We start from the raw sequence: 12,525 nt of genomic DNA on the forward strand, positions 1-12,525 counted from the left end.
TTTTGGCAAATATAACCTAGAATTATGGCCAGGATAACGTAACATCCCACATCACCCAGGGTAGTGGATCATGTAAGCCTTATATGTATATTCTCATCTCTACCTAGCATGAGGCATTTTGGGAGCTCACTAGCTTCGGAGTTCATCGGAACTCTGAAGTTAAGCGAGTTTGCGCGAGAGCAATTCCATAATGGGTGACCCACTGGGAAGTTCTCGTGTGAGTTCCCAGAAACAAAACCATGAAGGTGTGGTAGGGGCCCAAAGTGGACAGTATCGTGTTACGATGGAGTCGAGCCCGAGATGTGGTGGGGGCCCGGGCCGGGATGTGATAATTTGGTATCAGAGCCAATCCCTAGCCGGAAGTGTGCCGACGAGGACATCGGGCCCCTAAGGGGGGTGGATTGTAACATCTCACATCGCCTAGGGAAGTGGATCCTGTAAGCCTTATATATATATTCTCATCTCTACCTAGCACGAGCTCTTTTGAGAGCTCATTGGCTTCGGAGTTCATCAGAATTTCGAAGTTAAGCGAGTTCGCGTGGGAGCAACCACTGGGAAGTTCTCGTGTGAGTTTCTAGAAACAAAACCGTGAGGGTGAGGTAAGAGCCCAAAGCGGATAATATCGTGCTACGATTGAGTCAAGCCTGAGATGTGACATAAAACGCTAGCCTACCTTAATTTAAAATTTTTAAATACATTGAACCCAAAAGATGAGATCGAATATGATCAAATATAATGCTAAAAGAAAGATCTAATGGTCCAAAGTTAAATTCAATGGCTAAAAAAAATTAAAAAATTAAAAAATTATTCAAATCAAAATTCACCCAAAAATTCTATAAATACATATGTTTTTTTTTGTCGATCTACAAATATATGTTTCATTGGCAGATTTAGTGAATCTTCAACTTTTATTGAAATTTTAATATTTTTAGGTTTAAATATTCATAAAAATAAATTATGATAATCTACACCTATTTTGTTCTTGAAAAAGTTACCAAAAGTAAAATTTAGCTTAAATTCATTCTTTAATAATCTTGGCCTAAAATTTTAACTTAGAACCATTAAAGCAGAAAACATGTTTCGATTTAGATTTTAACCTCAATCATTGAAAGTTGGTCTAACAATCAACAATTTAACTTAATAATGCTATCATTTGAAAAAAAATAGTAGGATAAATAAAAGATAATGATTAATTAGGATACTGCAACCAGTCAACGGCCTTAAGGAATATCATTGCTGATACTTTAGTGAAACAACAAATCAGATACCAGGTTTTTCTTTTTTTGACATATCAGATACCCGGTTTAAATGATGGACACAACAACAAAAAGGAATTCAGATACCAAATTTGGTGTTATTACAACAGATAAGGAACATAGAAACTTCAATCTAGTCAATATTCACACAATTTATAATATCCTTCATCGATGGATCAGAAAATTAAGAATTGTTTAGAAGCACATAATATTTTACGATCACGAGGCAAGCTACGTATGCGGTTTATGGTTCACTCCTGTACATGTTGCCTGTTGGGGGTGGAGACATATATATTGACTGGGACGTGGTGAGAAAAAATTATTGTATATATCTGTTCTTTTGTATGTTTTTTTTGTCAGTTAATATAGTTGTTCCAAAAAAGTGTAGTTTTCATCTTAGTGTGCATCGATATTTAAGGGACCATGAGTCACGGTGGCCATTGGAGGACACATGATGACAGTTTTCTTAATTGGCAAAGGACCCAGAACCTCCCTTTGTCTGTCTTGCCCCTAGATCTGTTATGGGCTAGCAAATATTGATGGGTCCGGATGGGCAAATACTTACATTGATGTAGTTTAGATTAGAGAATTTTAACGAGAAATTTTCGGTACTGTTTACTTTAACGAAAAATTATATTTTTATACTAAAAAGTCAATCTTGGTACTATTCATTAGTTTTCCTTTTAGATTAATTGTGAGAGCTGCCAAATCAAATCAACCATCTAATCTTGTATAAGATTTGTAAGATTTATAAGATGGGTTTTTTGAGCTAAATTCTAAAAACAGTGGATGAAATTCTTACCGTATCTTCTTTTGGTTTGAAATGATTACCTCTCAAGTATTTTGTCAATAGAATCCATCTTAAGATGTTTTTAGAATTATAAAGGTAAATGGTCTCAAATAATTAAAAATATTTTTTACAACATTTAATAGAGTTAGTTAGTGTTTTAATGACGCACTTGCATTTTGTTAGAAATTTTGACATATTTCTAAGTAAAGCTCAACAAAAAAAAGTGCTCAAGTATCTGAAAGAAAATATTTCCAAACAATTGCTTACCCACAGTCACGTCTAATTTCAAAAATTATAATACCACCAAATTTACCTTCATCTAAGAATTAAGCAAAGATGGAGAACTTATAGCTTTTAAACTTTGTCTAATATGTAGAAAACATATGAAATATATTACCTAAATCTAATTCAACCATGGTTGACTGTTTCAATATAAGATGTTTCTTTGAAAAGGGCTTCTTTTTCGCTGATCAGTGATCACGAATCATGATTTATGATGACGATGACCAGCACCATGGTAGATTATAACATAATGGTCCTTTGCTTTCGAACCTGGGAGAGCTACATGGCACACGATCTTGAAGTAAAAACAGGTTCTTAATGGCTTTCTGGCATATGAGTTGGTCATTGATCATCACTCTTCTAGTAGCGTCCCGAGTCTTTTCCTGCATAGCTGTTCTGGGACAACAAGATTATGGATGACAGAATTAGCAGAAGGCAAGAGATAGAGTATTTCATGTCTTGGCCAACTCAAGAGAACTTAATATACATTTTAGGGGAAGCTAGGTTAAACTTGTTGTTTGACCTTCTTGATTCTCATTCTCATTATGCGTAATGTTGTGCGATGATTAATTAATTAGAAATATCTACTTTCTAGTCCATTTTTAAAGATCAACTTTACTGAAAATCAATAAGGAATTGTTTAACTGTTAGATTAATGATGTTAAAGTAGATACATGATTCGTCTATTTATTGGATAATTATTAGTTGATAGAGTTAATCTTTAAAGGAAAATCCAGAAAATAGATAATTTGGATCGTTGTGCAACATTGCACAATAAAAATGAGAGTAAAAAGATTTAAATTAGAATGTTGCTAGCATATTCTTCAACTTTTAAATGTTGCCCTCTTCCTACCCTAGCAACTTCTTTTCCCTTCACTTCTTTGTTTTTTCCAACAAAATAACCAAATATTTTGTGTTGGGCTGATATGGTGAACATACTGAGGCCCCCAATTCAAAAAGGTAAAGATAATTCTAACAGCCCAGCTTCATTAATTTAAGTGATAGGCTCGATTTCATTAGAAAAGACCAAACCACTCCATGGAAATCAAGTGCTTTACATGGGCCCGGTAGGAGCGTAGAGAAGTGGGAACAAAGGCCACATTGTGTTATAGGAACCCAATTAAATTATGCTTGTACGTCTAACAAGGCTAGGCCAATATGCTTGGGATTTAGATAAATTGAAGCGAATTTCAAGCTTTATAGCATTTCTTCATCAACATATTACATGTTTAGAGATTTATAATGCCATCACTCATTAGGAAAGCTATAACATGCGACAAGGAATACAATAGGACACAAGTTCTTGTTTTTGTAGACCATCACGCACACTTAGATTATTCTTAGACATTGTTTAGAATGAGACTTATCATGAGACTCACATCAATCAACGGTTCGCAATTGTTCATGCGCCGTGTAATAAGTGATTAACACTCTTTATTCGCAAATGAACAACACTATTCGATGTCACAAAACACACTCTTCTCTATTTCTAGTATTTCAGTTGGTTTTCCTAAAGTGCTACTATCAAGTACCTCTTCATATTAATATTTAAGCACATCCCAAGTTGTTAATTGAGCAACATGATAGACTAGCTAACTCCTCCCTGTCTTTCTTGATATGTCACCCTCATGTAGGATCCAGTCTCTAGCGAAGGCCCTGGAACCCGAATTCATGAAGAGGAAAGTGGGGTCATTCACTGTTGTAAAGGATTGGGTTTAACGATTGGATAATAAATACAGATACAAATATACATTATGTTCGTCATATTCATAGGTACATGCATTGTTTGTTTGTCTAATTTATCAAATGACGAGACACATAGATAACGAGAAGAAGTCTCTTGTTCTGCATGACTTTGGAAACTTGGACTGGATAAAAGTGTCTTTTTCTTCTAATCCCTTGAAAAACAATCATCTGCAAATTGTTAACAAAAGTTGTATTCTTCAGCTCAGATTACCTATCAAAGAGTTGTTTACGTACGCAACATTTGCATGTCACAAAAGGAGACAGGCGGTGAGTTTGGTGAATAGGAAAACATTGGCTAGCTAGCTGAACCCATTACCTCTGCCAGGTCCCCCAGCTGGTGGTTTGCGATCCAATTTCAACAAGACCATATTTGTGACAGAGGTCTGGTCCCAACGCAACCAACAAAAGCATGACATGGAGGGGTTTAACCAAGTAGCAAACTTCTCCTATAAGGAAAAAAAAAAAAATTTGGTTTAAAACAAAAAACCCTAGTTGTATACCTGTAAAACTTTATATGGGGCTGTGAAAATAGATAGGTGGTGGAGTGAGTTAGTTGAATAAATGGATTGAAATTTGGAGTGAAGTGGTTTCAACTTTCAATGTCGTTTAGGAAAGTTGAGCAGCTGGATTATTGTATAACTAACCAAGAATGGTGAAATTTAATTAAGGTTATGGGTCGTGATATTTTACCAAAGAATTCTATTAAGAGTGGTTAAAACTTCAATTAGCGTACCTAATACTAATTAGAAATAGATTATAGTTGGCAAGTCAAATGACAAAATATCAAATCATTAACTATTCACTAAGGATAAATTTGTTTGTTAAGTTTTGATTAAATTAATCATCATTGTCACATACTTCTGTTCCCGTTTTCAACCGTTTCTGTCCCCATTGCTTGTTGACGTGTTTGAAAGAACCACAAAAACCTTTGTCATTAGACTTTGGAATATAATATTATGTATCAACGATTCAGGCCAAAGAATTTTTTTGTATTAAAATTGACATGGGCGGCAGGGATGTGGATGTCCAAATTGGTGTTCTACATGACCGGATAAATCTTGCATGTTATGTCACTAAATACTATGACATCCTACATCATCCAGAGGAGTGATTCTTATATGTATATCCTCATCCCTACCTAGCATGAGGCCTTTTGGAAGCTCACTGGCTTCGGGTTCTATGGGAACTCCAAAGTTAAGTGAGTAGCGCACGATAGCACTCCTAGGATGGGTGACCCATCGGGAAGTTCTTGTGTGAGTTCCTAGAAATAAAACTGTGAGGGCGTAGTTGGGGTCCAAAGCGGACAATATCGTGCTACGGTGATGGAGCGGGCCCGGGAAGTGGTCCTCCCAGGCCAGGATGTGTCAGTTTGGTATTAGAGCCTAACCCTGGCCGTGGTGTGCTGACGAGGACGTCGGGCCCTTAAGGGGTGTGGATTGTGACATCCCACATCACCTAGGGGAGTGATCCTTATATGTATATTCTCATCCTTACCTAGCACGAGGCCAAGTGGTCCCCCTAGGCCAGGATGTGTTAGTTTGGTATTAGAGCCTAACTCTGGCCGTGGTATGCCGACGAGGATGTCAAGCCCCTAAGGGGGGTGGATTGTGACATCCCACATCACCCAGGGGAGTGATTTTTATATGTATATTCTCATCCCTACCTAGCACGAGGCCTTTTGGAAGCTTACTGGCTTCGGGTTCCATGGGAATTCCGAAGTTAAGCGAGTAGCGCACGAGAGCACTCCTAGGATGGGTGACGTGGGATGTCATAATCCCCCCCCGGGCCGGGATGTGACAATTTGGTATCAGAGTCTAACCCTGGTCGTGGTGTGCTGACGTGGACGTCGGGCCCCTAAGGGGGATGGATTGTGACATCCCACATCGCTCAGGGAAGTGATCCTTATATGTATATTCTCATCCCTACCTAGCACGAGGCCTTTTGGGAGCTCATTGGCTTCGAGTTCTATGGGAACTCTGAAGTTAAGCAAGTAGCGCGCGAGAGCACTCCCAGGATGGGTGACCCATCGGGAAGTTCTCGTGTGAGTTCCCAGAAACAAAACCGTGAGGGCGTGGTCGGGGCCCAAAGCGGACAATATCGTGCTACGGTGGTGGAGCGGGCCCGGGAAGTGGTCCCCCAGGCCGGGATGTGTCAGTTCGAAGTTAAGCGAGTAGCGCACGAGAGCACTCCCAGGATGGGTGACGGAGGATGTCACAAACCCTCCCCCCCCGGGCCGGGATGTGACAATTTGGTATTAGAGCCTAACCCTGATCGTGATGTGCCGACGAGGACGTCGGGCCCCTAAGGGGGATGGATTGTGACATCCCACATTGTCCAGATGAGTAATCCTTATATGTATATTCTCATCCCTATCTAGTATAAGGCCTTGGGAGCTCACTGGCTTCAGGTTATGTGGGAACTCGAAAATTAAGCGAGTAGTGCACGAGAGCACTCCCAGGATGCGTGACCCATCGGGAAGTTCTCGTGTGAGTTCCCAAAAACAAAACCGTGAGAGGGTGGTCGGGGCCCAAAACGAACAATATCGTGCTACGGTGGTGGAGCGGGCCCGGGAAGTGGTCCCTCCTGGACCGGGATGTGTCAGTTTTTGTTTTTAGGAACTCATATGAGAACTTCCCGATGGGTCACCTATCCTGGGAGTGCTCTTGTGCGCTACTCGCTTAATTTCGGAGTTCCCATGGAACCCGAACCCAGTAAGCTCCCAAAAGCCCTCGTGCTAGGTAGGGATGAGAATATACATATAAGGATTACTCCCTTGGGTGATGTGGGATGTCACAATCCACCCCCCTTAGGGGCCCGACGTCCTCGTCGGCACACCACGGCAGGGTTAGGCTCTGATACCAAACTGACATATCCCGGCTCGGGGGGGGACCACTTCCCGGGCTCGCTTCACCACCGTAGCACGATATTGTCCACTTTGGGCCTCGACTACGCCCTCATGGTTTTGTTTCTGGGAACTCACACGAGAACTTCCCGATGGGTCACCCATCCTGGGAGTGCTCTCGTGCGCTACTCGCTTAACTTCGGAGTTCCCATAGAACTTGAAGCCAGTGAGCTCCCAAAATGCCTCGTGCTAGGTAGGGATGGAAATATACATATAAGGATCACTTCCCTGGGCGATGTGGGATGTCACAATTACCATATTAACATCATACGTCAAAAATCTTAAATTAAAAAAATACATAACAGCATAATATACAAATCTAACATCAGTTATTTATATGTAAGATTGTCAATCTGACAACAGTAACAAGTTAAACTGATTGTTTTTTAGAGACTTTAATATTGATAAACTATAGGTCTCCAATACATATCCTCAAGGTGGTTCGTTGTGACTCCTTCACTCATGTTATCTGCTGAGAGTTATCTAATATACTCTTTTGTATTATCTCCTAGCTTTAGGGATTTATAGAATTGTTATTTGTATTGAACACTACTTGTAACTTATTGATGTGAATCATCTCTATTAATACAAACTTACCATCTCTCTCATATTTAACTCAGTTGAGCATCAATAACTCTTTTAGCCCTTTACACTCTTATGCTTGATTATTTCTCTTTCATGGTATCTAAGAGCTAAGAAAGTCTCACGATAACAACAATAATTTTTTTTTTCGACATGGCCTCCTCAACCTCTTACTCCTCAAACTCATCATCTTCTGCCCTACCCACTTCCGCTCTCCCTAATGTCTCCAATTTTTTGACGATCAAACTTGATCGTACAAATTATCCCCTTTGGCATGCACAAATTATGCCCCTGCTTCGTAGCAGGAACCTAGTTCCATTTGTTGATGGCACTAGTCAGTGTCCTTTGGCATTTCTCAAAGATACCTCCGGTACTCTCACAGATACCGTCAACCCAACCTTCGAAGTCCAAATGCAGCAGGATGCCATGGTTCTCTCATGGATCAATAGTTCCGTTCACCCCCCAGTTTTGGCCTTTCTTATTGGCAAAACTAGTTCTCACTTCGCTTGGACATCTCTTTGTGAGCATTATGCTTCGACGTCCATTGGTCGTCTTTTGCAACTCCGAAGTGACCTGGTGAAAACTCATCGTGGTGATTCATCCATTGCTGATTTTTGGATCGAGTGAATTCTTTCGCTGACACCCTCTTTCTTGGGGTCTCCTGTTTCAGACTCAGACTTAGTGGCCATCCTTCTCAATAACATTGGTCCTATGTATGAAAGCACTGTGTTGTCTGCTCAAGCTCGAGAAGATGCCATCTCCTATGGTGCTTTGGAAGCCTTGCTTCTCGGTGCCGAACGTCGACAGAAAATGAGTCATGTTTTCCATATCGATACTGCTCCTACTACCCTTGTTGCTGGACGTGGAGGGCATGGTTTTCAGGCCTCCGTTGGTCATGGCTTTTAGCTTACTAGGCGTGGTTTTCAAGCGGCCGCTGGTTGTGGCATGGTTCGCCAGCCAGTAGCTCATGCTTCTAACGATTGGGTCTTTGGTGCTGCTCCTTAACAAGGAAATTTTTTCAATTCAACTGGGCGTGTTCATTGCCAAATCAGCCACAAACCTGGTCATTCTGCTATCAATTGCTACAATCGTATAAACATGGCATACGAAGGATGTGTTCTCGCTCCCAAATTTCAAGCTTTTGCTGTTAGACAAATAAGGAATATGGTTGGAGTCCTTGTGTAATTGTATATAATATTATTATTGGAAGAATAAGCCGTCCTACAGCCGTCAAGCCGTCCTATAGCCGTCAAGCCGTCTTACAGCCATCATACCTTGTCCTACCTACACACTAGCCGTCCTACAGCCGTCAAGCCGTCCTACAGCCGTCCTACCTTGTCCTACCTACACACTAGGACGGCTACCTTGTCCTCTACAGCCGTCCTACCTTGTCCTACCTACACACTAGGACGGCTACCTTGTCCTACCTACACATTTGTATCATGTATATATATCCTTGTAATCTTGTAGAGAAAGATAATGAAAAAATAAGCATTCTCTTCCATTTGCATTATCTTCCATAAGCATTCTCTTCCATTTGCATTCTCTTCCATTTTTCCACATTCATGTATCAATAACAAATATAATTTTTAGCCTACATACCTTTTTCTACATGGTATACAGAGCAGGTTTATAACCCTAGCCCTAATTTTTTTTTCGGTAGCTTTCTCTGCCGTTCCCATGGCTGTTCGTGGCCCGTCCCGTCCCTCCTCTGCTCGTCCTCCCCTCCACTGCACCTACTGCAATTTTGATTATCATACCCGAGACACCTGCCATAAACTTCATGGCTATCCCGTTGGTCATCCCCTCCATGGCCAACCGTGGCGACCACCGCGCCGTGCCACTGCTTCCAGTTCTTCCCGCAGCCATGCACCTTCCAGTCCTCCCCAGCAGCCACGGTTTTCTGCTTCCCGGCCCCATAATTTCACCCAGGCCCATCACGTGCAAGGCACCCAGGCCCCCGTCTCCTCTTCTACTCCAGCGACCCACCAAGTGCACGGGACCCAGCCCACTTTGCATGACTTGCAGCTTGCCATGCCTGACCTCTCTGCCGAGCAGTACTCCCGTGTTCTAGCTGCTCTACGTGACACCACCACCCCTCCTCAGGCCAATGCCGTGCTCACTACTGATTTTGCCCAAGGTTTGTTACCTGTCACCTCTCGTCATGGTCAATGGATTCTTGACAGTGGTGCTACGGATCATATTACTTCTTCCGCTTCAGGTTTGGTTAATCGTTCTCCTTCACATTTGCCGCCTGTTTCTTTGCCTAGTGGTGCTTCCGCTCCCATTACTTTTACCGGCACTCTTCCTTTAAATTCCTCAGTTATTTTGAAGGATGTTTTATGTGTCCCTAATTTCCGAGTGGACCTTTTATCGGTTGGTAAACTTACAGATGGATTATCGTGTTCCATAACCTTCTTTCCTTCTTGGTGTGTTTTGCAGGACTTGGTTTCGAAGGCGATGATTGGTGTGGGTAAGCGACGTGGCGATCTGTATTACCTTGTGGCCCTTACCTCTTCTCTCCCCACCCGTCAACCTCTCTGCAACATCATTACCATCCCCTCCTCCCTCTGGCATAGGCGTCTTGGTCACCTCTCCTCCACTCGTTTGCAAGCTTTAGCATCTAGCTCTCTTAATTGCACTTTTGATTCTAGTCATATTTGTGATGTTTGTCCGTTGGCAAAACAAACTCGTCAACCTTTTCCTTTGAGTTCAATTTCATCAACTTTCCCTTTTGCTTTAATTCATTGTGATATTTGGGGCCCGAATCGTCAATCTTCTCTTTCTGGTGCTAATTATTTCTTAACCATTGTAGATGATTTTTCTCGCTTTACGTGGGTCTTCCTCATGAAACATAAATCCGACACTCAACAATTAATTAAGGATTTTTTTGCTTATGTCACTACCCAATTCCGCACTACCATCCAATGCATTCGTACTGACAATGGTGGTGAATTTTTATCTCTTCGTAGTTTTTTCTCTGATCATGGGGTGCTTTTACAAACTTCTTGTGTTTATACCCCCCAACAAAATGGCGTTATTGAAAGAAAACATCGTCATCTTCTTGAAACCGCTCGCGCCCTTCGTTTTCAATCCCATCTTCCTATCAAGTTTTGGGGGGAATGTGTTCTTACCGCTACTTATCTCATCAATCGTCTCCCTACCCGTCTTCTCCATCATAAATCCCCATTTGAGGTTCTCTTTTCGAAAACCCCATCTTATGACCACTTCCGCGTCTTTGGTTGTCTGGCATATGCCACCTCTGTCACTCCCACCACCAAATTTTCCCCTCGGGCTCATCGTTGCATTTTTCTAGGTTATCCTCATGGACAAAAGGCCTATACCCTTTACGATCTCGACAATCACCGCATTTTCACTAGTCGAGACGTCATCTTTCACGAAAGTACTTTCCCTTATGCCGTTTCTCACCCTCCTATCCCATCCTCTTCGCCTACCCTACCCATCCCACCCCCTCTGGACTTTACATATAACCCACCCCTTCCTGCCCCGACGCCTCACCCTCCTCCACCTTCCTCCCCTTCCACGCCTCCCACAGATTCCCTTGCTGCCCCATTACCCGTTCCTCCCTATGCCCCTGCCCTCTCGGCATCCCCTCCTTCCCCCCCCCCCCCCCCGCTACTTCCTTACCTTTCACCTTTTTACCCACGGACATCCCTACCCCCCCACTACCTACCAATCCTCCCCTTCCCCGCACCTCTTCCCGTGCCCATAAACCTCCATCCTATTTAAAAGACTACGTTTGCTCGCAGGTGATTCTGCCATCCCACCCATCTTCGACTTCGCAACCCGGTTCTACACAAGGTACGCGATATCCACTTTGTAATTTTCTCTCTTATCACCGTTACTCTCCCAGGCATTTTTCTTACATTAACTCTGTCAGTCGGACTGTGGAGCCTTCCTCCTTTGCCGAGGCTGCCACTGACCCCAATTGGCAACGTGCTATGACTGAGGAGCTTCAAGCTTTACATGCTAATGGTACTTGGACTTTAACTTTCTTGCCCCCTGGCAAAATTTCCATTGGTTGTAAGTGGGTGTACAAACTCAAGCACAATTCCGACGGCTCTATTGACCGCTACAAAGCTCGTTTGGTTGCTAAAGGCTTCACTCAGGCTGAAGGTATTGATTATCATGACACTTTTTCTCCTACTGCTAAGATGATTACGGTGCGTTGTCTTCTTGCTCTTGCTGCTAGTCAGTCTTGGTCTCTTCATCAGCTTGATGTTAATAATGCTTTCTTACATGGTGACTTACATGAAGAAATCTATATGTCTCCTCCTCCTGGTCTTCGGCGACAGGGGGAGAATCTTGTGTGTCGCCTTCACAAGTCACTTTATGGTCTTAAGCAGGCTTCTCGCCAATGGTTTGCCAAATTCACTAGTGCAATCATTTCTGCCGGTTTTCAGCAATCCAAAGCTGACTATTCATTGTTCACTAAAAAGTCTGGTATTTCTTTCACAGCTTTGCTCATTTTTGTGGATGATATTGTGATTACAGGCAATGATGCTAGTGCCATTAATTCTCTGAAGTCTTTTCTCCATGATCATTTTCGGATAAAAGACCTTGGTGATTTAAAATATTTTTTGGGTATTGAGGTTTCTCGTTCCAAACAAGGGATTTATATTTCTCAACGCAAGTATGCATTAGAGATTCTCAAGGACTATGGTTTTTTGGGAGCACGACCCATTGCTTTTCCTATGGATGACATAAAATTATCTGATAAAGGAGAACTTCTCAAGGATCCTGAAAAGTATCGACGATTAGTAGGTCGGTTAATATATCTCACTATCACTCGGCCGGATATCACCTATTTTGTGCATGTTCTAAGCCGTTTTATGCACGAGCCAAGGATATCTCATATGGATGCTGCGCTTCGTATTGTTCGTTATTTGAAGGCTACTCCAGGTCAAGGTTTATTATTTCGTTCTGACAACCAGACCAAGTTAACT

Source organism: the organism of the source record quoted next, unplaced genomic scaffold, assembly GCF_019419815.1.
Source record: "Pyrus x bretschneideri cultivar Hongxiangsu unplaced genomic scaffold, Pyrus_bretschneideri_v1 Contig1, whole genome shotgun sequence".
Lineage (NCBI taxonomy): Eukaryota > Viridiplantae > Streptophyta > Magnoliopsida > Rosales > Rosaceae > Pyrus > Pyrus x bretschneideri.